Source organism: Petaurus breviceps, unplaced genomic scaffold (assembly GCF_028583685.1).
Source record: "Petaurus breviceps papuanus isolate PSGF00001 unplaced genomic scaffold, PetGlider_PUasm1.0 90760, whole genome shotgun sequence".
NCBI lineage: Eukaryota > Metazoa > Chordata > Mammalia > Diprotodontia > Petauridae > Petaurus > Petaurus breviceps.
This window is the reverse complement of record NW_027187338.1, coordinates 10,811,087-10,838,653: the sequence shown is the minus strand read 5'-3', so window position 1 is coordinate 10,838,653 and position 27,567 is coordinate 10,811,087. Positions and strand designations below refer to the sequence as shown.

The 27,567-nt window shown below is 36.8% G+C and overlaps 1 protein-coding gene across 8 annotated transcripts in view; it reads left to right on the top strand.

Moving 5' to 3' along the window:
- The window catches only part of SCMH1 (Scm polycomb group protein homolog 1), a 160,165-nt gene that overhangs the window by 16,184 nt on the left and 116,414 nt on the right, over positions 1-27,567 (top strand). For 7 of the 8 annotated variants that reach the window (XM_069068141.1, XM_069068143.1, XM_069068140.1 and 4 more), the window contains exon 2: positions 5,264-5,318. The exons of the other annotated variant lie outside the window; for it this stretch is intronic. The gene's annotated coding sequence lies outside the window, so the exon portion shown is untranslated. The remainder of the gene's footprint in view (positions 1-5,263; positions 5,319-27,567) is intronic. 8 annotated transcript variants of the gene reach the window in all.

Sequence of the window (27,567 nt, the reverse complement as noted above, 5' to 3'; positions counted from 1 at the left end):
GCTATTAATTTAGCAATTAATATTATATGCTATTTTTTACACCCTGTATTTTAGTTTTTCTTGCTTTTTTATCTTTTTAGATTGTTTAATTTTTGTAATCTTTTGCTTTTTTTCCCTTGACTCCTTCTAGTTGAGGAAGACTAGGTTCATAATCACTGAAAGAGGGATTGTAACTTTTCTAATGTCCACAACAGCCAAGTCAGTGCTTTGCACACAGTAGTTGATCATCAAGTATCAGTTTATGTTTTTCTATACCTCACAAGCCCTGGAAAGTCCTTCTTTCTGTTGGTTATATTTTTGAGTTAGAGGATTCTACATTAAAGCATCCTCCTTCCCTCTACACTGGGGGGCTGCTGCTGCTGCCATTATGATGGAAAATGTACTGAGTACATAGTTTTCTCCTCCCTGGGGAGAATTTCTGTGTGACATGTTTAATGCAAATGGAAGTATACAACTTAGAAAGATGCAGGTAAACCTCTATTACAGGTGTCTTTATGTAGCCCTTCATTGAAACTCCTGTTAATTAGAGTTGGGAATTGGAACTAGAAAGCTACAGCAGTATCACAGTAGCATTGAAGTTGACTTGATTTGCCTTTCATATCTGATCCTTAATATCACATCTAATATTAAGATATCATATATATATATATGTGTGTGTGTGTGTATGTCACCAACTGGTCACTTGATGATGAATTTTTTTGGCCAAGGCAACCTACAAAACAAAGAAAAATGAAAAACTGCCCTCAGCCCTTTTTGAATCCCTTCCATTTCTTCTATGACAGTGGAAGACTGGTAGAAAAGAGGACAGAGGATATTAAGAATCACAGTTTTTAGATTGTCAGAAAACTTTAATATGCCTGCTGATTATCTAAGATCCTTGCTTAATGACTTGTGAATGGACATAGTACTGGAGGAACTGGGTCATACCAATTCTTGACATTCTTGTTATAAATGAAACCTGAAGAAAGTTCTGGCCAAGTGGAAGGATGTCTCATAGAGACCCCTTGAAGAGGTAAATTATATACTCCAAAGTTACAAGAAATATTAGTTTAAGGGACATTGGATCATCCTGTATTGCAGTACTAAAAATAAACATTTGCCAAAAAGAAACTGTGAAAATAACCTCAGATTATGCATTAACAATAGTTGGTAAGAATAAAGTGGTAGAAAAATTCAATGAAGAACCTGCTAAAATACTCTAAATTAAATCAATATGCATCCTGATACTTGTTGACCTTGATACAAAAGTGGAAAAAGATGAGAATGGAGAGAAATGATAGGAAAGTATGATTCAGAAGAAAGAAATGAGAGAGGCCAAAGACTTATAGATCATACAGAAGCCTCATGTTCTGTCCTTCAGAAAAATAAAATTGGTAAGCACTGAACATAGCAAATAACATAAAGAATGGAATTGACTACATTTTACTAGACAGAAAAACACTTTTTATGGATATAGGAGTTATCCCTGAGTTTGCTGTATTTGTACAGTCTGACTACTGACCTGTCAGTTCTAAGATCAGAATTTGTAATAAAGTAGAAGAAAGAATAATAATGAGAAAAGGTTTGGCATACAATTAAGATTTAACCCAGAATTGTGTAAATAAGTTGTTAAAAATAAAAAATGAGAAATAGACAACAGAAGCAACATTAATACCAATTATAATAATTTCATCCAGAAGTTAAACTAATATAAATTAATTGCTACAACAAAGAAACCAGAAGATCTCCAAAAGTGACATGGTCACCAAACATTTGACTTGCTTAGCAGTGGGGAAGAGATGGCTGCCAGAGGCAGTAATGGATAAGAATATAAACTCATTCTGTAAACTCTTACAAGAAAGGATGATGAACAGTTATTTACTTCACAAAGCAGAAAGAGGCAGTGGAGTATAAAAACAGTTTAAAAAGGGAGGCAAGATATCCAACTATGCAAAGTCATCCCAAGGGCATTCAAGGATGAAAATGGAGAGAGCCCTGCAAATAGAAAAAAAAATGGAAACTATTTGCAAGAAAACATTTCTTTTTTAAAAGTATATTTTTATAATTTCAGAGGCAGAATGCAGATCAAAGCATACTATTTGCTCTCTCTTTTGTTTTGTTCTTTCTTGTGGTTCATTCCATTGGTTGTAATTCTTCTTTACAACATGACTAATGTCAAAATATGTTTAATATGAATGGATATGTAGAGCCTATATCAGATTGCACACTATCTTGGGCAGGGGGGAAAAGAAGGAGGGGGAGAAAATATAAAACTCAAAAGCTTGTGGAACCAAATGTTGTAAAACTAAAAATAAATTAATTAATTTAAAATTTTTTTATTTCATTGAATATTTCCCAATTACATGTAAAACAATTTTAACAATCATTTTTTAAAATTTTGAGTTCCAAATTCTCTCCCCTCCATTCTGCCTCTGCCCAACCTCTTGAGAAGGCAAGCAGTTTGATATTGATTAGATGTGTGAAGTCAAGCAAAATGTATTTCCATATTAGATGTGTTGCCAGGAAAAAAAAAAGCAAAGGAAGGTATATATCAGCCTGCATTCAGAGTTCATCAGTTCTCTCTCTGGAGATGTATGGCATTTTTTTTTTATCACGGGTCCTGGATCATTATAGCTAAGTCTTTCATAGTTAACCATCCTGACAGTATTGCTATTACTATGTACAATGTTCTGGTTCTGTTCACTTCACTTTATATCGATTCATATGAGTCTTCCCAGGTTTTCTCTGAAACCTGCTCATCATTTCTTATAGCACAGTAGTATTCCATCACAATCATATACCACAGCTTGTTCAGCTCTTCCCCAATTGATGGGCATCCCCTTAATTTCCATTTCTTTGCACTGCAAAAAGAACTGCTATAAATATTTTTGTACACGTTTTTTACAAATTTTCTTTGATCTCTTTGGGATACAGACCTAGTAGTGGTGTTGCTGGGTCAAAGGGTATGCTCAGTTTTATAGTCCTTTGAACCTAGTTCCAAATTGTTCTCCAGAATGGTTGGACTAGTTCAGATTCCACCAACAGTATATTAGTGATTTTGCCACACCCTCTAGCATTTGTCATTTTCCTTTTCTTTCGTGTTAGCCAATCTGATAGATGTGAGGTGGTATCTCAGGGTTGTTTCAATTTGCATTTCTCTAATCAGTAGTGATTTAGAACTTTTTTCATGTGACTATTGATAACTTTGATTTCTTCTACATTTTCTTATCCTTTGACCATTTATTTATCAACTGAAGAGTGGCTCTTATTTTTCTAAATTTGACTCAGTTCCTTATATGTTTGAGAAATGAGACCTTTATCAGAGAATTTTGCTGTAAAAATTTCCCCCAGTTTCTTGTTTTTTTTTCTACTTTTGGCTGCATTAATTTTGTTTATGCAAAAGCTTTTTAATTTCACGTAATCAGTATTATCTATTTTACTTCCTGTGATCCTCTCTATCTCTTGTTCAGTCACAAATTCTTCCCTTATTCATAGATCTGACAAGTACATTTCTCTATTCTCCACTAATTTACTTATGATGTCACCCTTTATGTCTAAATCGTTTATCCATTTTGACCTTATCTTGGTATACAGTGTGAGATGTTGTTCTATACCTAGTTTCTACCAGTCTATTTTCTAGTTTGCAGGAAAACATTTCAGCAATTTTTTTTCATCAATAACAGCAGAACCACCATACTTTGAATTGAATGTCACATTCCCTGAAATGTTTCTGGGAAGGTAGAAATGACACTAAAAAGAAAGACCAGAAAAATAGTTGAATTTGAAAAAGTATATAGAGAGGAGGTCTATGCTGGAAGCAAAACAGTTGTGAGGGCATTGAGGAACTGATATCCAAGGTATCTGGAGGACAGAGAGTTACTAAGAGTGTGGGGGAATAATTCTCAAACTTTGTCAATACCACCAAAAGCTTCCCAAGAGAACCCCACCTATAAACTTATTCTTCAATCTGTACCAAAACTTTATGAGACATACAATGATGGTATCTTTGATGCTGGTATTAAGGAACCATTAGGCTTTATAAGTAATATTCAACCATGGGTCACATCTTTACTATCTCACAATCAACTGAAAGATATAGAGAATGTAAGATCTCATTGTGCTTTTTGTTCATTGATTAGTCAAAAGCATTGGACTTGGTGAAACAAAACTCTTTTACAAGTGCATCCCATACATATATCAAGATCATTCAGGATTCCTTGGAAGATATAATAACAGAAATAACCATAATAATTAACCCTCTTTTAAAAAATATCAGGCAATGGGGCAGCTAGGTGGCACAGTGAGTAAAGCACTGGCCCTGGATTCAGGAGGACCCGAGTTCAGTTCCGGCCTGATACACTTACCCACCCACCCACACACACACACACACACAATACTAGCCATGTAACCTTGGGCAAGTTACTTAACCCCAATTTCCCTCCAAAAGGCAAAATAAATAAATATCAGGCAAAACATAAATCTGGGAGATGTATACATGCCAAAAGTATTTGCCACTGATCCAGTAGAGTCCAGGTTGAAGAGGGCTTTCCCATGGATGGTGAAGTGCTCTAGCAGGTCCTTTGTGCAAATGATGTATTGATTGCCTCTCAATCCCTAAGACTTTGCAGTCTCTCTCCTGTAAGATATCTGTAATACTTCAAAGAATTTTGATTTGTCTGTTCACATGGAAAGGATCAAAAAGATGAAGAACATCTCTTGTCTAGATTTCAGCATACATATGAATACCCAATAGAGCTTTCCAATTCTCTCTCTCTCTCTCTCTCTCTCTCTCTCTCCCTCTTCCACCTTCACTCTACTGGATCCCTGTCTACCCCCTCCCTCCCTCCTATCTCTCTCCCCCCCTCTTTTTCCCTCTCTCTCTCTCTCCCTCTCTCTTTCTGAATGTGTGTATGTGAGAGACACATAATGGAGATGAATAGTGACCTGGGTTCAGGGTTCAGTACATGAGTGCAAGGAAAGCTGGAAATGGGAGAATCATTGTGGGCTTTGGAGGCACCTTCATACAGGTGAGATTTAAGTTGGCTTTTGGAAGAGGTTAGGCTATAGGTAGTAAATAAAGAGGCAGGGGACCTTCATACCAGAAATGTTGGCTATGTCTGATGACAGTGAGGAGCAAGGCCTGACTAGTGGGGAGAATTGATGTGCTGATTAATTGAAAATAATAGTAATCATTTACATTTACATAGTGTTTTAAAGTTAAAAATGTTTTCTTCACAGTAACTCTAAGGTAGATAATACAGGTATTATTATTTTCATTTTACAGATGAGGAAACTGAGATTCACAGAAATTAAGTGATTTGCCCAGGGTCACCCAGTTGGTAAGTATCCAAGCTAGACGTGACATTAGGTCTCCAAGATTGTATACATTTCATTTTATACTACTTTATATAAATTGAATCTAACTTGAATGCTAGATTGAAGAATTTTTGTTTGATCAGATTAGGGGATAGGGAGTCGTAGCTTTTTGAGTATGGTGATGAGATAGTTACAGTATCCAAAGTTTGGTTGACGGTATGCTGGATATATTAGAGCAAGGAGAAGCTGGAGGCAAAGGAACCAGTTAGGAACCAGTAACAACAGCATCACTCAAAGGAAAAAAGGCTTTAAAACATTTTCTGTGCTTTCCCACCTCTGTGCCTTTGCTTTCACAATTCTGTATGCATGCAATATCCTTTTTCCTCATCTTCATCTGTTGATTTCCTACCCATCCTTTAAAACCCAATTCAAATACCACCTGGTTTATGAATCCTTCCTTGTTTCCCTAGATGATAATCCAGGGCTTCTTAATCTTTTTCGACTTGTGACCCCTTCAGTGCTTCTTAAACTGTGGACACAACTCACAATTCAAGAAGTGCTGCACCCCAGTCTTACATAGCACATTGTTTATACTCTGATGTACTTAAATTGTTTTGTATTTATAATTATCTTTGTTTTATACCTCCATTAGATAATAAACTGTATATTTGTCAGGTAGGATCTTTGTAATTTGGAAGGAATGCTGGATTTGGAGCTAGAAGATCTGGGTTAAAGTTCCCAATCTGCCACTTACTAGCTGTATATATTCATTAATGAGATCACTAGATCAAAGGAGAGGATGCACTTTGGTAACTTTTCTTGAATAATTCCATATTGCTTTTCAGAATAGTTGGTTGGACCTTGTCACAGCTATGGCTTAGCATGCCTGTCTTCTCACATGTTTGAGCCTAGATTTCCTCATTTGCAAAATAGGAAAAATAATACTTGTCCTACCTTTCTTATCTCAGTCATTCCATGGTAGATGGATTGGGGAGGTGGGGGGAGATCAACCACAAGGTTATTGAAATAGTTCAGGCACAGTAGATGTCTCAATATGAATCATTCTATATCTCAGATAGTCCTTCATTTTTGCAGAGAAGACAGACACACTCTCAAACATCTTCTTTTGGGCCAAGCTTGGTCTTTATAACTTGATAGCATTCAGTTTTGATTGTTTAATTGTTGTTTTTCCATTTACGTCATGGTAGTTGTATATATTTTACTACAATTCTGTTTATTTCTCCTTTCATTCATAGTCTTTCTATGTTTACCTGTATTCATAATATTCATATTTTCTTATATCACAATGGTATTCCATTTTTATCATGTACCACAGTTTATCTTGCTATTTCCAAGTCAGTGGACAATTGCTTTGTTTCCAATTCTTTGCTATTATAAGAAATACTTATATAAATATTTTGGGACTTATCTTTTTAGCATTGACCTTGGGGTATTTGCCTAGAAATAATATCTCTGGGTCAGAATGTGTGGACATTCTAATCACTTTCTTAATTTCAAATTGATTTTCAGAGTAGTTAGACTAATTCACAAACCTACCAACACTGTACCTATCTTTTGATAATTTCTTCAGCATGAACTATTCATAGGTTTGTCACCTTTGTCAGTTTATTGGAAGTGATTTAGAGCAATCATTCATATGTTGATAATAGTTTGTGATTCTTTTGAGAAATGTTTTTCATATCTTTTTATCACTTACCCATTGGGGAATGACTTTTGGTCTTATGTATTTGTGTTATGTCCTTTTATCTTAGATATATCAGACCCATAACAGAGATATCTGATACAAAGGCTTTTGCTCAGTTGGCTATTTCTTTTCTCAGCCATGTGTTAACTTTGTTCATGCAAAAGCTTTTCACTTCCATGTGACTGAAAAAATATCCATTTTTATATTTTTTAATTACCATTATCCCTTGTTTGGTTAAGAATTATCCCTCCAGGCGGAGCCAAGATGGCATCCTAGAAGCAGGAAAACTCCCTGCTCTTCCCCCATAACCACCTCAAATACCCACCAAAAAAATGACTCTAAACAAACTTTAGGGCTACAGAACCTACAGAGTGACAGAGAGAAACAAACCTCCCGCTGAGGTGGACAGGAAGGGTTCTGGGAGGAAAGCCCAGCCTTGTATGAGCCCAAGGTTTTAGCCTCAGGGCAGCCTGACCAGCTGTGGCTTGAGGGATGTGGGGAGAGTAGATCACTAGCAGCTGTGGCAGTTTCCAGAATTATCAACCTATAAATGCCAAAGACAAAGTGAGAGGTCATTGTAGACTTTGGGAACAGAGAGTCTGGGAGTGCGGTCTGGCCTCTGCCTCCAGAGGGAGAAGCAATTGAGAGCTTAAGAAGGATTTTGATAACCAAATAAGAGAAGTGGGGGAAAAATCGGGAAGAGAAATGAGAACAATGCAAGAAAATTATGAAATGAGAGTCAACAACCTGACTGAAGAAAATAACACCTTAGAAAATAGACTAACTCAAATGGCAAAAGAGACTCAAAAACTTGATGAGGAGAAGAATGCCTTAAAAAGCTGAATTTGCCTGATGGAAAAAGAATCTCAAAAGCTCACTGAAGAGAATAATTCCTTCAGAATTAGATTGGAGCAAGTGGAAGCTAGTGACTTTATGGGAAATCAAGATACTATTAAACAGATCCAAACAAATGGAAAAATAGAAGGCAATGTGAAATATCTCATTGGAAGAACCACTGATGTGGAAAACAGATCCAGCAGAGATAATTTAAAAATTATTGGACTACCTGAAAGCCATGATCAAAAAAAGAACCTAGAAATCATCCTTCAAGAAATTCTCAAGGAAAATTGCCTTGATGTTTTAGAACAAGAGGGCAAAATAGGGGTTGAAAGAATCCACCAATCACCTCTTGAAAAAGATCCCAAAAAGAAAACTCCTAGAAATATTATAGCCAGGTTCCGGAATTCCCATATCAAGGAGAGAATATTAAAAGCATCCAGGAAGAAACAATTTGAATATTGTGGAAACACAATCAGGATAACACAGGACCTGGCAGCTTCTACATTGAGGGATTGAAGCTGCTTGGAATATGATATTCCAGAGGTCAAAGGAGCTGGGATTAAAACTAAGACTCACCTACCCAGAAAAACTGAGTATCATTTTTCAGGGGAAAATGTGGTCATTCAGTGGAATAGAGGACTTTCAAGTATTCTTAATGAAAAAACCGGAGTTGAATAGAAAATTTGACATTCAGATACAAGAAGCAAGAGAAGCATGAGAAGGTAAACAGGGAAAAGAAATCATAAGGAACTTATCAGATGAACTATTTACATTCCTACATGGAAAAATGATAATTGTAACTTATGAAACTTTTCTCAGTATGAGAATAGTTGAAGAGAATATAAATGTGTGTATATATATGTATACATATATAGATATGTCTATATAGGATGGCATGTGGGCATATGAATACATATGTGAGTGTGTATATGTGTACAGGTATACATAGAGGGCACAGGACCAATTGAATAGGAAGGGATGATACTTAAAAGGTAAAATTGAGAGGTGTGAGAGGAATATAATGAGAGGAGATGGGGAGAGACAGAATGGGGTAAATTATCTCGTGTAGAAGAGGTAAGAGAAAACTGTTACAATGGAGTGGAAGAACAGGAAGGCAAAAGGGAATGAGTCAACATTATTCTCATTGAATTTGGCTTAGGGAGGGAATGACATACACACTAAATAGGGTATCTCACCCTACAGGAGAGTAGGGGGGAAGAGGATGAGAGGGGGATGATGGAGGGGAGGGCAGGTTGTGGGAGAGGGAATTTAGAAGCACACACTTTTGAAAAAGGGACAGGGTCAAAGTAAAGAATAGATCAAGTAGGGGGATGGGATGGAGGGAAATATAGTCTTTCACAATATGTCCTCTATGGAAATGTTTTGCGTAGCTACACATGTACAACCTATATTGAATTGCCTATCTTCCCAGTAAAGGTGGGTGACAAGGGAGGAAGGGAAAAAATCTGGAATTCAAAGTTTTAAAATCAAATGTTTAAAATATATTATTATTGTTATTATTATTTTACATGCAGCTGGGAAATGAGATATACAGGCCCTGGGGTATAGAGCCATTGCAGGGGGAAGGGATAGGAGAGGATATAGGAGAGAGCAGATTGGGGGAGGGGTTATACAGTGGGATCTCTGTGTTGGGGTGGTGGATATGGGAAAGACAGAGAAAATTTGTACCTCAAAATCTTGTGGAAATGAATGATGTAAACTAAAAATAAATACAAAATTTGATAAAAACAACAACAACAACAATTATCCCTCCAAGTCATAGCCATGAAAGGTACCTGATTTTGTTCTTAGAATTTTTTTTTAATCATATGACAATGAAGAGAAGAAAAGGGAGAAAAGAGAAAATTCAATTGTTAGGTGCTTATTATGTTCTAGGCCCTGTGTCTAGATATTATTTCATTTGATCCTCATAACAATCCTGTGAGGTAGGTGCTATTATGATCCCCTTTTTAGAACTGAGGAAACTGAAGCAGAGGGTAAGTGACTTGCCCAGGTTCACACAATTAGTGTCTGAGGTCAGGTTTTAATTCAGGTCTTCTTTCAGGCTCAGCACTCTATCCACTGCACCTAGATACCACTGACATTCAGGTCCATCTTAATCTTGATCTTAAGAAGTTGTTCTATGCCTAATTCTTTCCAAATTGCTTTTCAGCATTCCCTGCAGTTCTTTTGACAATTTATATTCTTGGGTCTATTTCACACTGGGTTGAGTTAATTTGTTTCTGATTCATTATCTGATCTCTCTATTCTATTTTTTAAAATATTTTTATGATTGCTACTTTATAATATTATTTGATATCTGGATTACAAGCCTCGCCTTTCCTACTTTTTTCATGACTTTTCTTGAGATTCAAGGCTTTTTGTTTCTCCAAATGGAAGTAGTTACTAGTTTGTCTAGTCTAATTAAATATCTTCTCAATTGTTTGGAATAGCACTAAATCTATGCATTAATTTAAGTTGTATTTACAATATTGCTTTATTGGTGCTACCTAGCCATGAATACTGTTTCTCCAGATAGTTATGTAATTTTTTATTTCTTTAAGAAACATTTTAGTTCTTTAAGGAACACAGAGTTCTTGAGAGTGCCATAGTAAATTGACTCCCAAATATTTTATGCCTTTTGTAGGCCCTTTCCTTTCTCTTATTTTCCTCTAGATTTTTTAATTGCTATGTAAAATCCTACAGATTCTTACGGGTTTATCTTGTATGCTTCGCTTTTTAAAAACTTATCTTAATTTGTGTCTTTGCTGATTTTCTAGGATTTAATAAACATATTTCAGTAAGTAGGAATAGTTTTATTTCTTCTTTGCCTATTATTATCCATATGTTTGTGTATAAAACTATATATAGCTCTCTCTATATATATATACATATATATATACACACATATATGTATATGTAAAAAGTACCAAACACATTTGACTAAGACAAGAAAGAAGAAATTCAAGAAACCTCATGCTCAATTTTGTCCATTCTAATCTCCACAAAAATTTTTCTCTGCTCACATGGCTACCACACTAACCCAAGCCCTCATTACTTCTCACCTACACTCTTGCGTAGTTTCCTAATTGGTACCCCTGCCTCCAGTTTCTCTCCTGTCCAGTCCATTCTCAATACAAATGCCAGTTGGTATTCCTAAAGTATTAAGTATTACCATGTCACTTTCTTGCTCAAGAAAACTCAATGGCTCGCTGTTGCCTTTAGGATAAAAAAAACAAAAACAAAATAAAACCCCACTCTTCTGTTTGGCATTTAAAACCCTTTACAATCTGATTCCAATGTTATCTTTATAGATAAATTTCATGTTAATACTCCTCCCACAGTCTGAGTTCCAGGTAAACTGATTTACTTGCTGTTACCTGTATATAACATACCATCTCTTACCTCCATGCCTTTGCATAGTCTGTGTCTCCTACTTGGGATGCCTTTCCTCCTCACTTCTGCCTCTTGGAATCCCTAACTCTTCAGGGTTCAGCCCAAGTGCTACCTCCTTCATGAAACCTTACTTGACCCTCCTTGTTAGTGTTATCCCCTTTCTAGCTCCTCCATCAAGACATGTTTTATATACATTCTATCACAAAGAGTTAGCATTTATTTATCTCAGTATACATTGATAATTTTCAGCTTCTTGTTGTTAGGTTCTACTTTGTTTTTGTTGCCATATGCCTAAGATAGTGTCTAACATATAATAAATGCTAAATAAATCTAGGCCAGGGAATGTGTTATAGGCCTCTTCTGGACCTCCCTCTGTCAGTGCCTCAGGGCCTGAACTATTGCCAGTTACATTGTAGGATCATCAGATCCTAGATTAGAACCAGAAAGGACTTTAGAGGAGATGTTGAGTGAGTACTTAATGAATCGGAGAAGTGAGCCTTGGGGTGGTAACTTCAATGTGAGGTACCAGCTCTGAAGATGAATACCAGATGTGAATCTTCAAAAGTGTCAGCTCAATTAGTTTTGCCTACACTGACCTGAATAATAAATTACCATTGTGATAATATGAAAATAATGAAGTGCTAAGGGTGTTGTGCTGGTCTATGGAATTGTAGTACAAGTGAGGCCCTTAGGGACAGTCACAACAGAGGCTACACACACCAGTATTTGAAGGACTTCAAATGCTTGGTTGTTTTCCCAATATTTCTGTCTCATAAAAGCTAAGCCATATTTACTCCACACATATTCTCTAAATATTTAATGTGTCTATTTTCTGATTTATTTATATCATCCACAGTAATCTTTAGCAGGTTTTAATTGTGTAGGTTTTGAGAAACCTTTTTCCCCCCTCTCTTAGAAACTCCCAGAGTTTCTAATTCAGACAGAAAATCAGAATTGAGTTTTGAAGTGGTTCTAAATTTAGCAAAATCTCAGCTTCTCCCTTTTGTTTCTCCACTGGTGGTAAATTAATTCTCCAAAGGAATCCTATTCTCTCTTGTGTAGGCCCTTCTTTCCCAGAGCTAGGCCTCCAGGCCGAATGTTGCTGCTCAGATTAGTAACTTCTCATCTAGAATTGTACTGTCTTTAGATCAACAGGAGTTCAAAGTGCTACATGACATCTCAGATGGATAATGTTATAAGGTGCATGAATAGAATAGTAATGTCCAGAATCAAGGAGGCGAGAGTCCCACTGCATTCTGCTCTGGTCAGATCTTATCTCATTTCTTTTATTCTGAATGCCACATTTTGGGAAGGAACATTAATATGCTAAAACATGTGCAAAGAAGGATAATCAGGGTGTTGAGAATAAACATCATTGTCTGCAAGAGGCTAGAGCCTACTTATAGTAAACCTATCAGGAAAGGACATGAGATCATTTTAGCATGACTTGTCCTTTATGAGCCCATGCTGGTTAATTTTTTTAAGGAAGGGGAATGGTGTAGGGTCTAGACTTTTTATTTCTTTGATGGAGGGTATGCCCTGTGAGGAAACTTCTCTTACCAATGCAAATCAGCAATTATTCTTCCATTTAAGTCTTAGAGAATTGTCTAAGATGAAAGATGAACTATAACTTGAACTGGGGTCTTACTGAGTGCTAGACAGGCTCTCTTCCTATTAAACTGCTCTGCCTTACTCTTTCTCATAGATTATCCCTTTAATAATGTATCTAGGATTTTTCCAGCAATTGAATTCAAGTTTACTGGTATAGTTTGAAGAATCTGCCTTCTTCCCCTTTTTGAGAATCAAAATCAGTGTTTGTCAGTCTTTGATTCTTAGCTATTTTCTCCAGTATCCAAAAATCTTCCCAGATCACTGGGAAACTCAATAGTCACACCTTCAGTTTCTTTTAGTATTCTGAGATGTAGTTTGTTTGGCTTCAGTAAACCATTATCTAGGTGCCTGTTTTAAACAAAAAGCACTCTGCTAGGTGCTAGGAAAGATAACAAACACAAAATGTAGATGAGATGTCTTTGCCATCATGGAACTTACAGTCCATGAGGGAAAACAGCACAAACTCAGATAACAATACTAGACTTCTGCTTTGGTGCTTGGATGGATCAGATTAGTCTGGGCACTGCTTCCCATGGTGCAAATCACAACAATGCCTTCTCATCCTGTGTGTTTCTATCCTATGCTCTTCTCTAAATCTTCCACAGAGAATGTATCTAATGTATTGCATATCTTCCTCAGGGTCTAGCACAACATTTATGTTGTCTCTCTGTTATATCTCATGATTGCTAAATGACTGACCTGTCTCCTTTTCTAGACATACATCTTGTTGATGTTGTCTCATACCACTGCTAGACATTGAGGCATTACTGGAAATAGGAAGCCTGCTAACACTTACCATGTGTTTTTCCATTATCTTTTGTTCACTTTCAATTTGTAATCTTTGGATATTATGGTGTCCATGATTCGCTGTCCTTTGACATTACCAGAAGAGTATCATTATTTTTAAAATTGGGCTTTGGAGGCAGGGAACACTTGGGATCACTGAAAGTGTTGCACAGTTCCCCACTGTAATCTTCCCTGTCTCTTATTCTAGTTCTTCACCCAGGTCAATTATCCATCTGCAGTGCTTGTCCAAGATATATCTACCTGGGAATTAACTCAAAAGACTATTAATCTAATTGCATGTCATAGTTTGAACAATATGCATCTTCATCCATGTGTTTTTTTACTGTATGAATTACTAGACCAATTTCTCTAGAGCAATATATATATATGTATATATATATATATATATATACATATACATGTCATTGAAGAACCCTTATAATGTTCTAGAATTTGATGCAGTTAGCATAGGCTCTTCCACAATCAGGAGCATCTGCCCTATCATTCATAGGAAGTTTTTGTTCCTATTTGGACTTTGCACATGATAATCTTCACTAGAATGGCAAACACCTATTGGCAAGAAGATGGACACCTATGTAATGCCCATCTCATTGAATACTGATACACAAATGGCCACTGAACAGTTATCTCTGTAGTTGTATCCATCAAATAATCTTGTGTGATCTTAACATTTTCATGAGAAAAGGACCTAAGGCTGAATTTTGTGGGTGTCATGCTTTTTGTAATGAACAAGAAAACTCAGCTAGCTCTGTCAATTGTGTCACCATCTAATAATCTCTTTCTAATAGATGATATGACTTTGTTTTGGAGGTGGCATTTGAATTGGGCTTTAAGGGATGACTAAGAAGTGAAGAGGGGAAGCAGGAAGGACATTACAAATAAAAGGAAAAGTATTATAAGGGCTTGGAGGCTAGAGAGTTCATTAGCCTTTGGGTCACAGATAGTAGAACAGTTTGCAGTACAGAATGCCTGGTAGATAGTAATCTGACCTAATGCTGGACAACTGGGCTACCACTTACTTGTGATGTGTCTTGAATGCCAGGCAGAAGAGTTTGGCCTTTACTTGGCATAGGCATTGGGGAACTACTGAAGATTTTTAAGCAGAGGAGTGATGAATCTAGAACATTACATTAGAAAGATTAGTAGATTATTATCTCTCTCATAACTATGTTGGAATTCTCTATTATCCATTTTTATTCTGTCCTCAATCTGAAGATAATTTTCCTTGGTAGAGAAAACAGAAGCAAGTTTTAGCAGGTAGGTATACAATACATACACAAATGTTCAATTTTATAAAATAATAACAGTATAGGATATGGCAGTTTAATATAGGCACAAAGTGTCATATGGGGTGAGAGGAAGGAAAGGTCCTGTTTGGGTCCTGAATCCTGGGAAAAGCCTTTACTTCATATTGCTTCATTGTGCTTCACAACAACTACAGCCAAGATTGAGAGAGGAACTTCTCTGTGGCTATTGGGCATATTAGTGGTGAAGTTATTAGACTTAGGACCTAAACCACCCAACATTTCTAGTTTAAACCCCTACATCATGGCTTCTTTATGTTATCCAAGTTTTCTAAACTCAGGCCTTTTTATCAAAATGTTCAGAAAGACCTAGATCCAAGTTCTACTTCTGGCATATACCTACTTGCCATGTAATGGTAGGCAAGCGCTTTGCAGTACTTCAGACAACTTTTTAAGGTTGCAAATGATAGCTGAGTTGCAGAACTACATCAGTGGAGAGAATTTATGTACCTAGAATCAGTGTAGACACTGATGAAAGCACAAGTCTATATGAAAAAAAGTCTTTGAATATCAGAACTGGAGGGAATTTTGGAGATTATTAGTTTATTATTAGATTATTAGTAGGTGAAGAAACTGAGGCTTAGAGAAGGGAAGTGACTTTCTCAAGGTCACACAGCAAATTAGCAGATTTCCTGATTTTTCATCTAGTACCTCTTCCTCTAGAATCACAGAATGTCAGGTGGCAAGGGCCTTATAGGTCATATATGCATGTATTTGCATATACATATATGTATGTATGTATAAATATAAATATGTATGTATGTATGTATGTATGCAGACTTTTCACTTTACAGACAAAAAAGCCAGAGACTAAAGGTCTACTTAAGCAACTGTTTCATAGATAATTCACAAGGAGGCACTGGAGGTCTTGGGACTCCAGCCTCTAACAGGTTCACTCTTGATCTGGTCAGAGAAGCAGACACTTCAGAAGGGTTAATAATCAGTTTTATTCTAGTCTTCTCAAAGGGTTGCTGATAATGTGAGCACAACTCCTATAGCATTCCCTGATCACCCTTCTCACAGGGGCTCCCGGGAAGAGGGGGCAACTACACCTATGTCTTGATGGGGTCAATCAAGACAGGCACAGCTTAGGCACTCTCCTAAATCCCCTCAAGCCTCAGTGGGGGCTAGTTAAGGTAGGTACCTGTAGATTGCCCTCCTCACTGACCAATACCCACTTTCTTTATAGGGGCAACAGAAAAAGAAGATATCTTGCCAACACTAAGCTCGCAAGTTAACTTTAGCAATATCGTCATTTTGCATAAGCATAGTAAATGTCAATTATGTCACACACACATCCCCCCCCCCCCATATCTCACTACACAGTCTCAATAGGACTGTCTATGATTCTAGGTATTGCTATCTAGGATCCTTGGGGCTCTTCTGGGAGTTATTATCTAACACCTGGAAACTATACATTGCCATGACCATGGATCCTGAGAAACTGAAACTCTAAAAAGGATAACAAAATCCTCCTTACTTACAGTGATATTCCCAAGATCACACAATTTATTAGTGACAGACGTGGGACTAGAACCTAGGTCTCCTGTTTACCAATAAGTTCTTTTCACTCTTCCCCTTATATGTGTACATTTTGTCTCCTAATCTCCTTGAAGGTAGAAACCATTTATTTTTTGTCATTGTATTCTTAGCTCTTATCACAGTGCCTGACACACATTAGGCATTTAATAAATGTTTGTTCATTGATTGTCACAGATACGTGCTTTCCTCATAGAGATAAATTTTCAAATTTACGATTTATAAGATAGTATTAATTTTGGAAATTTAAAATATATTGCAAAAGGCACTTAGAAGATCCTCAGTAGATATTGGTGGAATTGAAGAACACCAAATATATTGTCTCTGCTAATTAATGTTATGCCTCTTAAAACAACAACATCATTAAAGTCTATCATTATGACCTTTTATTCTCTCAAATAAGACTATCCTTGTCTTCATCTCTGCTTACATAAAAGCCATTTTTCTACCTCTCATTTATGATTTTCCTCCTGTATATCTTGAAACTCTTTTGATGCTTTTGAAGGTCACTGACATTGAGTCCAGGACTCTGGAGATGACCCTGCATAGCAGTATATGACTGTGTATCTCCTCTGCCAATCTATTGTGTAAAAACCAAGATGTATATAACAGGAGAAATTAGGGGGTTATGACTCACTCTACAAAAGGAAGCACCATAGTATTTCTTACATAAGGGCTTCCTGACTATATTTAAAATATGATCTAAATTATGAAAATTTAGTTTTTCAGGTACCTCCGTTTTTAACTTATAACATGTGAGGGGTAGTTTGATGGAGATAAGCTCTAAGAATTCATCTAGCTTGAACGTTCTGTGATTCCCTTCTGGACAAAGTGAGGTACAGTTAGGGCAGCAGTTTCTGTAGTACAGTAATCTTTGTCCTCTTAGTGCTTTCCAGCCTCTATAGTAACTCAGGGGATTTGCTGCCGGGCTCTGAGCAGGCGGTTTCATTGAAATCTCCACAGTAAAGCCTGGGCTTTTCCCCCAAGGGTTACAGCTAATTCAAAATCCATTAGTCTGAGTAGTTGACATTGCTCTTTCTAGTTCTTGTTGCTTTGTCCTTGAATTACCCAGATTAGTATTGGTATTCTCTTCCACTGTTTCTATAAATTTATTCATTCTTTGCTAGGTTCTTTCTAAGAGCAACTTCTGTTTGCCTTTCTCTACACCCTAGCACCTAACCTAAGGAGGTTAGAGGTAGACAGTATTTGTTCTCTTCTTTGCTTCTAAACTGACTTTTAATTTAGGTAAGGTTTTGCCACTCTTTTGCTCAGTCTACTTAAATAGACTTCTGTGAAGGACAAGCCTTTTGAAAGCTTTAAATTGTATTCATCAGTTCCTTCCATCCACTCTTTCTGTCTTTGAACCCTATGAGTAGCTCCAAATTGTTGTTTAAGTACCTAGCTCATTTTTTTCATTCATTCATACATATCCCTTTTGCCCTTTTAGAGTTTCTTCAGTTGTTTCCTTGAAACTGTTTTTGATCATGAGCCACTTTAATATAGTGTTTTAAAAAATAATGTTTGGCCTTGGCCATTTTCCTTCACTGTGACCAATTATTGTGAATTTCAGTTCACTTACTACTTTAGTTTTCCATTTGTGATTGAATTTTGGAAATGCCTTGAGGAAGAACATTTTGCAGATGCTGCTGTTTAAGCCTTTAAAACTTTCTTGTAGAGCTGATAAATGGCCAGGTGTTTTATGTTTGGTTTGTTTCTCATTTTATTGATTGGGAAATTGAGGCTTAGGGCAGTAGCTCCTAGAACTCCTAGAATTAGACTCATATTAGGTTAGTGCTGAAAAGAAATCTTAGAGATCTAGTCCCAACCTCTTCATTTTTTTTTTTTAGATAATGAAACTGATCATCAGAATAGATGGCAAAGTACCTTGCCCAGAGTCACATAGCTAGTTAGTTAATATATTCCTGTCTCTACAAGGCCTCTTCTCCTAGTTTATTAAATTTCCTCCTTTTCATTCAAACTAGCTACAAAAATCCCATCTCCAACCAGCCTTTCTTCAGGGGTCAGGATGGGCGTCTTCCTTCTGTGCAGGGAATCTACCACTTTTTGTTGCTGCCTTGTAGCCAGCAGCCTCCTCAAGTGAGAACATCTCAGACCATGGGTATTAGTACCCTGAGCCTTCTGTGTCCTGCTGGGCACAGGGTGTTGCCTGAGGAAAGGCTGCTAGGAGCCAGGGCAGGTTGTCTTTCATCTATCTCAAAGCAACCACCTCCATTTGTGTCACTACAAGGCATCTTCCACTCCTGTCAACCCAGTCTCTCAGTTAATGATATGGAGAACCTCTGGTGCAAAGAAAAGCAGCACTCCCTTTGACTAAAGGTTTTCCATCTCCTGCTGTGCCTGTTTTTTGAGGGTAGAGGATTGGAATTTCTCTTTCTATCTCTTCCTGCTGGACTTTGTTGGTAATATAAAGAAATTCTGATGATTTTATGTGAATTTACTTTATGTCCTGCAACTTTGCTAATGTTATTAAGTATTTCAATTATTTTTTAGTTGATTTCTAGGATTCTCTAACTATACATCATATCATCTGCAAAGAGTAGTTTTGTTTCCTCATTGCCTATTCTAGTTCCTTCAATTTCTTTTTCTTCTCTTAGTTCTATAGCTAGCATTTCTAGTACACTATTAAATAATTATGGTGATAATGGACATCCTTGCTTCACCCCTGATATTTTTGGAAAGACTTCTAACTTATCCCCATTATAGATAATGCTTGCTGATGGTTTTAGAGAGATACTACTTATCATTCTTAGGAAGACTCCCTTTATTCCTGTGCTTTATTGTGTTTTTAATAGGAATAAGTGTTGTATTTTGTCAAAAACTTTTTCTGCATTTATTGAGATAATCATGTGATTTTTGTTGCTTTTGTTATTGATATGGTCTATTATACTGATAGTTTTCCTAATATTGAACCAGCCCTGCATTCCTGGTATATTATAATTAGTCATAGTATATGATCTTTATGATATATTGCTATAATCTCCTTACTGACATTTAAAATTTTTGCATTAGTATTCACTAAGGAAATTGGTCTATAGCTTTCTTTTTTTTTTTTGCTCTTCCTGTTTAGGGATCAGCACCATATTTGTGTCATAAAAGGAATTTGGTAGGACTCCTTTACCTATTTTTCTAAATAGTTTATATAGCATTGAAATTAATTGTTCTTTAAATGTTTGGTAGGATTCATTTGTGAATCTATTCCTGGGATTTTTCTCTTAGGGAGCTCATTTATTGCTTGTTCAATTTCTTTTTCTAAAATATAGTTATTTCAATATTCTATTTCCTCTTCTGTTAATCTGGACAATTTATATTTTTGTAGCAATTCATTCATTTCACTTATATTGTTAGATTTATTGGCATGTAATTGGTTTCATATTTATATTATATTATAAAAATATGCTTATAATTATATATATCTTTAATTTCTTCTTCATTAGTAGTGAATTTAACCCTTTTCATTTTTGATACTGATAATTTGGTTTACTTTTTAATCAATGGTTTGTTCACTTTATTATTTGTTTGGTTTTTCATAAAACCAGCTCCTAGCCTTATTCAATTTTTTTAAACTTTCAGTTTTATTAATCTCTCCTTTGATTTTTAGATTTTACAGTTTGGTGTTTAGTTGGTAATCTTTAATTCATTATTTTTTCTAGTTCTTAAAATTGCATGCCCAATTAGTTTAGCTGTTCTTTCTCTGCATTTAGAGACATAAAATTTCCCCTAAATACTGCTTTGGCTGAATTCTACAAATTTTGGTATTTTTATCTCATTGTCTTTCTTTTTAATTAAATTGTTGATTATTTCTATGATTTGTTCTTTGACCTACTCATTCTTTAGGTGTAAATTATTTAAGTTCCAATTAATTTTTCATCTATATTTCCACAGCCCTTTACTGAATATGTTTTTATTGCATTGTGGTCTGAAAAAGATGTATTTATTAGTTCTGCTTTTCTGCATTTGTTTTTGAGTTTTTTATGCCTTGTTTCATGGTCACTTTTTGTGAAGGTGCAATGTACAGCCGAGAAAATGGTATATTCCTTTCTATTCCCATCCAGTTTTCTCAAGAGGTCTATCATATATAACTTTTAAAAAATTCTATTCATCTCCTTAACTTCTTTCTTATTTATTTTATGTTTAGATTTCTCTAGTTTTGAGAGGAGAAAGTTGAGGCCACCCACTAGTAGTTTTATTGTCTATTTCTTCCTATAACTCATTTAACTTTTCCTTTAAGAATTTGCATGCTAGGGGCAGCTAGGTGGCTCAGTGAATAGAACACTGGCCCTAGAGTCAGGAGGACCAGAGTTCAAATCCGGCCTCAGACCCTTAACACAAAAAACTAGCTGTGTGACCTTGGGCAAGTCACTTAACCCCAATTGCCCTACCTTCCCCCCTTCAAAAAAAAAAAAGAATTTGGATGCTATGCCATATATGTTTGGTGGATATATGTTTAGTTTTGATGTTACCTCATTGTCTATGGTACTCTTTAGCAAAATGTGGTTTCGTTGCTTATCTCTTTTTAATAGGTCTTTTTTTACTTTTCTTTTGTTTAAGATCATGATTGCTACCCCTGCCTTTTTCACTTCAGTTGTATGGTAGATTCTCTTCCAACCCCTTATTTTTAATCTCTGTGTGTCTATCTGTGTCAACTGTGTTTCTTGTAAATAACATATTGTTGAATTCTGGTTTCTAATCCATTCTGCTATCTGCTTCTGTTTTATGGGTGAGTTTATCCCATTCATATTTACAGTTATGATTTACTGTGTTTTTCTCCCCATCATACTTTTCACCATTTATACTTCTCATTCTCTCTCTTTTTATCCTGTCCCTCCTCAAAAGTCTGTTTTGCTTCTGACCACTGCTTCTCTTAAACTTCCCTCTTACCCCCCCACCCTGCCACCCGCTTTTTCCTATCCTCTTCCTCTCCTCCTTCCCTGTTGGGTAAGATAGATTTCTATATCCAACTCAGTGTGTGTGTGTGTGTGTGTGTGTGTGTGTGTGTGTGTTATTCCCCCTTTGAACCAATTCTGATGAAGGTGAGGTTCAAGCATTGCCCGCCACCCTCCCCATTTTCATTTCCACTATACAAACTTTTCTTTGCATACCTCTTTTTTTGTGAGATAATTTTCCCAGTTCTTCCTCCTTCTTCCTTCTTCTCTGAATGCATTCCTTTTTCTCACCCCTTAATTTTTTTTGAGATTGTGAAAAACGAAAACCCTCAAGAGACAGAGTTTCTGGATAATTGATAATCAATTTATTCATCAGGCTAGCTGGCAATCAATAAATTGATGGTCAGTTGTTTCTCTTGGTAACCAAAGAGAAGCCCATGTAGAACTTGAAAGCCTTAAATACTTTTTGAAAGGGAATGTCAGAGCAGCTAGGTGGTACAGTGGCTAAAGCACCAGCCCAGGAGTTAGGAGGACATGAGTTCAAATTTAGCCTCAGACACTTACTAGTTGTATGACCCTGGGCAAGTCACTTAAACTGAATTGTTCCCCCTTCCCCCCCAAAAAAAAGAAAAAGGAAAGGGAATGCCCCTGACAAGTGAATACCAACCCTGATTGGTGGGCATTTGATGAGGGGATATGCTAGAAGTCTTCAGTTCCTCCTGCTAAGAATGTGATTGATCATGAGACTCAGCTTCCTCCAGTACTCTGAACAGGGGAACCCATCTCCATCCAGACTACTCTGATTGGTTTTCTCCTTCATGAGCCGGGTCACCCTAAACATTAATTGATGGATACAAGGATAGGGCTCCTGTCTGAGGCCAAATTTGAACTTACTTGGAGTAAGAACAGGCCCAGACTGGATTCTGTTTATGCTCTAAAACACAAGTTAGGTCTCCTAGTTGGGTAGGGTCCTGCCCAAAATTGAAGTTCATGTTTCTTGAGGGCTAGGGCAATCTCATCAGTCATGTCCTTCAGAGATTCACTTTTTGCAACCTTTTCTTGGCTCTGCAGCTCCAAAATTTGATTTGAGTCATTATTTTAAAGTTGTTTTGGAGGGGAATGCTGAGAAAGTTCAGTTGAGTTGCTGCATGTCATCATCTACCACCATGCTTTCTTTGATCCACATTTGCAACCTTGGAGTCCTATGTGATTTCCTACCATTTCACTACCATATCCAGTCATTTACCAAGTCTTATTGATACTACTTCTAGAAAATTTCTTGTATCCATCTCTTTCTCTTCACTCATACCTCTACCCTAGTTCAAGTTCTCATTACCTGGACTATTGCAATAACCTGCTAATTGATTTCCTTTGCCTCCTCCCTGCTTTCTACTTGCTCCAATCCATCCTCCATATACTGCCAAACACAGATCTGACCGTGACATCTCTTCCCCTACACGACAATCTTCTGTGGCTTCCTTTTTTTCTGTAGCTAAAATGTAATATATTAAGTTTAGTATTTAAAGCCCATCCTTCTATATTTCTGGTATTATTTCGTATTACTCCCCTTCGTATACTCTGTTTTAATCACATTGGTCTGCTAGCTGTTCCCCTCATACAACATTACATTCTACCTCTGTGCCTTTGCACAAGTAATTTCCTAGGTCTAGAATGTTCCCTTTTCTCACTTCTATCTTGTAGCATGCCTACCTTTCTTTAAAGCACAGCTTAGGTGCCACCTTCTATATAGGACTTTTCTTGAGTTATTAGGGTTCTCTTACTCTTGCATTTATTATTTATTTATTTGTGTTCCTGTTGTATATCCCCATTAGAATATAAACTCTTCATCAGGCTATTGTCTGATTGTACAATGGTCACTGATTTTTATCTTTGTATCTTTAGTAGGCACTTGCACATAGTAGACACTTACATATTTGAATTGAATTGAATAATGGGAAGGATTTTAACAAGTAGAGATTGCAGAGGGAATCCATGTGAATAATGTATACAGGGAGCAGTTAGCAGGCAGCCATTTTGAATATCCTTCATGCCTGAAATTGTTTCTTTTCTTCACTTTTGCTTCTTAGATCCCCTTACTTCAAGTCTTAGATTAAATACAACCTTCTGCATAAGGCCTTTCACAATCTTCCTTCCCAATTTCCACTGCCATTCCCCCTAATTTGTATTGATTTTTAATTTATTGTATATGTATTTATTCTAGATATACTTGTATATATGCACCTATTGTCTCCTTGATAGGCATTGAAATCAGATATTTTTATTCTTGTTGTTTTTGTATTGTAGCACAATTCTTGGTACATAGTAGGTATTTAATGTAATAAATGATTATTTATTGATTAATGATTACTGTAAATAACTGGAAAATGAGTATGGAAAGGGAAATAGTATGAGATGGATGGGAAAGACCATTGGGAACCAAAATGTGAGAGATTTGGGGGTCATTCAGTTTACACCTTACTTTCTAGGCTTTAGAGAGCCATTAAAGATTTTTTAACTAGAGAGTAACATGATCAAAAAAAGTACATTTGAAATAGTGATCTGGCAGTGTGTGTAGAGTGGGGTTTATATTAAAGACCAGGTGTCCTGATTACAAGTCCACGGTATGTCCCAGGGGAATGGTACCCATATGGCCTATGAGGTAAAGAATTTTTTCCATAAAGGATTTTGTCATTTAATATTTCAGGTGTGCCTGTTCTACTAGCCCACTCCAATGTGATAGCTAGTTTTGGATTTTGCTCCCTCCTGGTTTTCATCCTTCACACTAACAGATTAATCTTCTGCAGGCACTACTTTCCTTATATTACCTCCTTGCCTCCAAATCTCCAGTCACTCCCCACTCTTTATGAGACAGTCTGTACTCCTTAGCCTGACATTCAAGGCTCATTAGCCTTGTGTCTTCTCCTATACAAATCCTACCTCCTGACTTAGCTTTGTACTTTCCTTTTGCACAATGCCATTCTCTCCTCTTGGAAATTACTCATTCATTTATTTATTGTGCAGTTCACTCTGCTAAGCCTTGAGTTCATACAGAGGGACCTGACATAGCTGTTGCCATTATGGAGCTCCTCTCCACCTATTGAATCCTAACCATCCTTCAAAGCCAAACTGTCTCACCTTCAGGAAAACCTTTCATAATCATCCTCCCATCCCCCATGTCTTCCTGCTCCCTACAGCCCTTATTGTCTGTACCCCTCATTTCCTTATTGTGAGTTGGATATTTATGGTATATGTGACTTTTCTTTTGGCCTAGACTATTAATTCCTGAAGGGCAAGGACTTAAATTTCCTTGTATAATAACCCATAGTGTTTATTGACAAGTGCTTTTACACATGATAGGTACTCAGAAGTTGCTGTTGATTGAGAACAAATTTTACTGCTCCATTGCCTAAGTGGTTTGGAATTGCTTAGACATTTATTATATCTCATTATATCTTATTATATGTTCACTCTCCCAAAATTAACAAACCAAAAAATCATCAGTGTCAATGAAATTAGACTTCTCAATAGCTAAATTCTGTATTCTAGTGCTTATTGATTGATTGATTGATTCTAAAGGTCAGCTAGTTCAATCCTCATTAGATTAACTCAAAGAACTCATTCTAGAAGGAGGGAGGCCTTTACTGAGAATTTAGCTGTTTCTTATCCTCTCTGGTTTAGGCCCCAGGAAGCTTCACACCTAATCTGTGGCTTTATTAATACACAAATAGAGGAATAGCCCCAAAGGAGACATGCATCCCAGTCTGAAAGGACTCTATAGGCAATAAATAACCCTTGATTGTACCCAAGAGGTGAATAGTTCATTGATTCTTTTACTAGCTATAGGATCTGCCTCATCTTGCAAGGAGCTTTTATAATTCTAGTATGTTAAAGCTAGAAGGGTTTTAGAAATGATCTACTTCAGTGGTTCTTAATCCAGGGTCCATGGACTCCTCCCCCAAGGAGTCCAGGAACTTGGATTGAAAAAAAAAAATGCATCTTTACTTTGACAAACCTTTGGTCTCCTTTGCATTCCTATGTATTTTATTTGGTGAATTTAAAAATATCATGCAGAGAACGGCTTTACTTCAGTGCCAGAGGCATTCATGGCACAGAAAATATTAAGAACCACTGATCTGGTCCTGCCTCCACATTTTACAGAAAACTGACCCTTTGAGGGGAAACAGCTTGCCTAAGGTCACACAGCTAGTTAATTCCAGAGTTAGGATTAGTGTTCATTGAACATTTATTAAGTGGCTATTAGGTGTCAGGCTTTGTGCTAAGCTCTGGGAATACAAAGAAGCCAAAAGACAGTCCCTGCTCTCAGAGAGCTCATAGTATGTATGAGATGGAGAGAGACAGCATGAACACCTGTGTACAGACAAGCTATAGATAGGATAAATTGGAGATAATCAGCAGAGGGAAGGCACTAGCATTAAAAGGGACCAGGAGGGGTGGCCAGGTAGCTCAGTGAGTAAGAGCACTGGTTCCAGTGTCGGGATGACCTGAGGATCGAATCCGGGCTCAGACACTTAGCACCCACCCAGAAACACCTGGCCGTGTAACCTTGAGCAAGTTACTTAACCCCGATTGCTTAAAAAAAAAAGGGGGGGTGACCAGGAAAGGCTCCCTGTAGAAGGTAGAATTTTATCTGGCACTTAAAGGAAGCTACAGAGGCCAGAAGGCATGGGGGATGGCCGCTGACAATATCCAGCCAGGTTTTGTGTGGGGAACAATAAGACCAGTGTCACTGTATCCTAGAGTACCTGTTGAGGTGCAGAGTAGCAAGGGAGAAAAAGGAAGTACAGTATAAGGTGTAAGAAGACTAGAAATGTAGGGGGGAGCCAGGATATGAAGGGCTTTGATTGGGAAACAAAACCACTTCTATACCATTTCCTCCACAAAACCTTCCTTGATCATTTTGGTTCGGTGATTCATAGCACTTACCACACTTCAGAACGGTTCAGATCCTTCCTTATATACTTACTAATTATATGACTCTGGGAAAGTAACTTAACTTCTCTCAGTCTCAGTTTCCTCATCTGTAAAATGGGGATATTAATAGGACCTGCTTCACAGGCTTGTTGTGAGGCCAAAGTGATAACATGTAAAACCCTTGTAAGACCTTAAAATTCTATATAAATGTTCGCTATTATCATTATTTTTATTATAGTATAGCTACTTCACAGGGTTGTTGAGGATCAAATGAGATATATAGAACTCTTTTTAAACTCCAAAATCTTTAAATACTATGTAAATATTCACTATTATTTACTATTAACCTGTATTGTCTATCAAACCCTATTTAATGGATATTTAAACCCATGTAATCTTGAATTGGTATTTATGTGTATTTTCTCAAATAAGTGCCTTTATATGGATAGCAATTATCTCTCATACTTCTCTGTTCTCCCCTATAGCAGTGATGTCAAAGTCAAATGGGGGGGGGGGGCACTAAACCTTACATAAGGATCTCTGCAGACTGCATATTGACTAAGAAAACCATGTTAGTATTACCTATGTTTTATTGTATTTTTATTCATTTTATTAAATATTTTCCAATTACATTTTAATCTGGTTCTGACTGAAATATTATGAGCCAAACACAGCCCCAGCAGACTGAGTATTTGATACCTCTGCCCTATAGCATGTGACATGGCAGATGTTTATCATTATGTGATTTAGCTGGCAAAGGACTGTTACAACATTTGAACAATAGAGAGTGCTTTAGGAGTGCTAAATATTGACTGTGCAGAACTGCTTTTTCATAATCAAAACACTTAAATTAACTTTAGGGAAAAATTCTTGATTTTTAGTGAAATCTGAGGGCAAAGAGCAGGTATAAATAGATCTACTTTTCCTCACCCATACTTGCAAGCTTGGCTCAGGAGGATGTATTTATTGAAGGAATCAGTCCTTATGGCCCATTGCCTATTAAGAGTCGTTTAATCATTATGTGCTTACGCAAAGAGTCATAACTTTTCACCTTAAGGGAATTTTTTGGTGGTCTGACCTGGAACAGAACCTGAGGTCTCTAATCTAAGCTTAAGCAGGTATCTCCCTTAACAAGTGATCATCCATCCTCGGCTTAAAGACCTCTAATGAGAGGGGAACCCTCTTGAGACAACCCATTCTACTTTTGGATAGTTCTGATTAGAAAGTTTTTCAC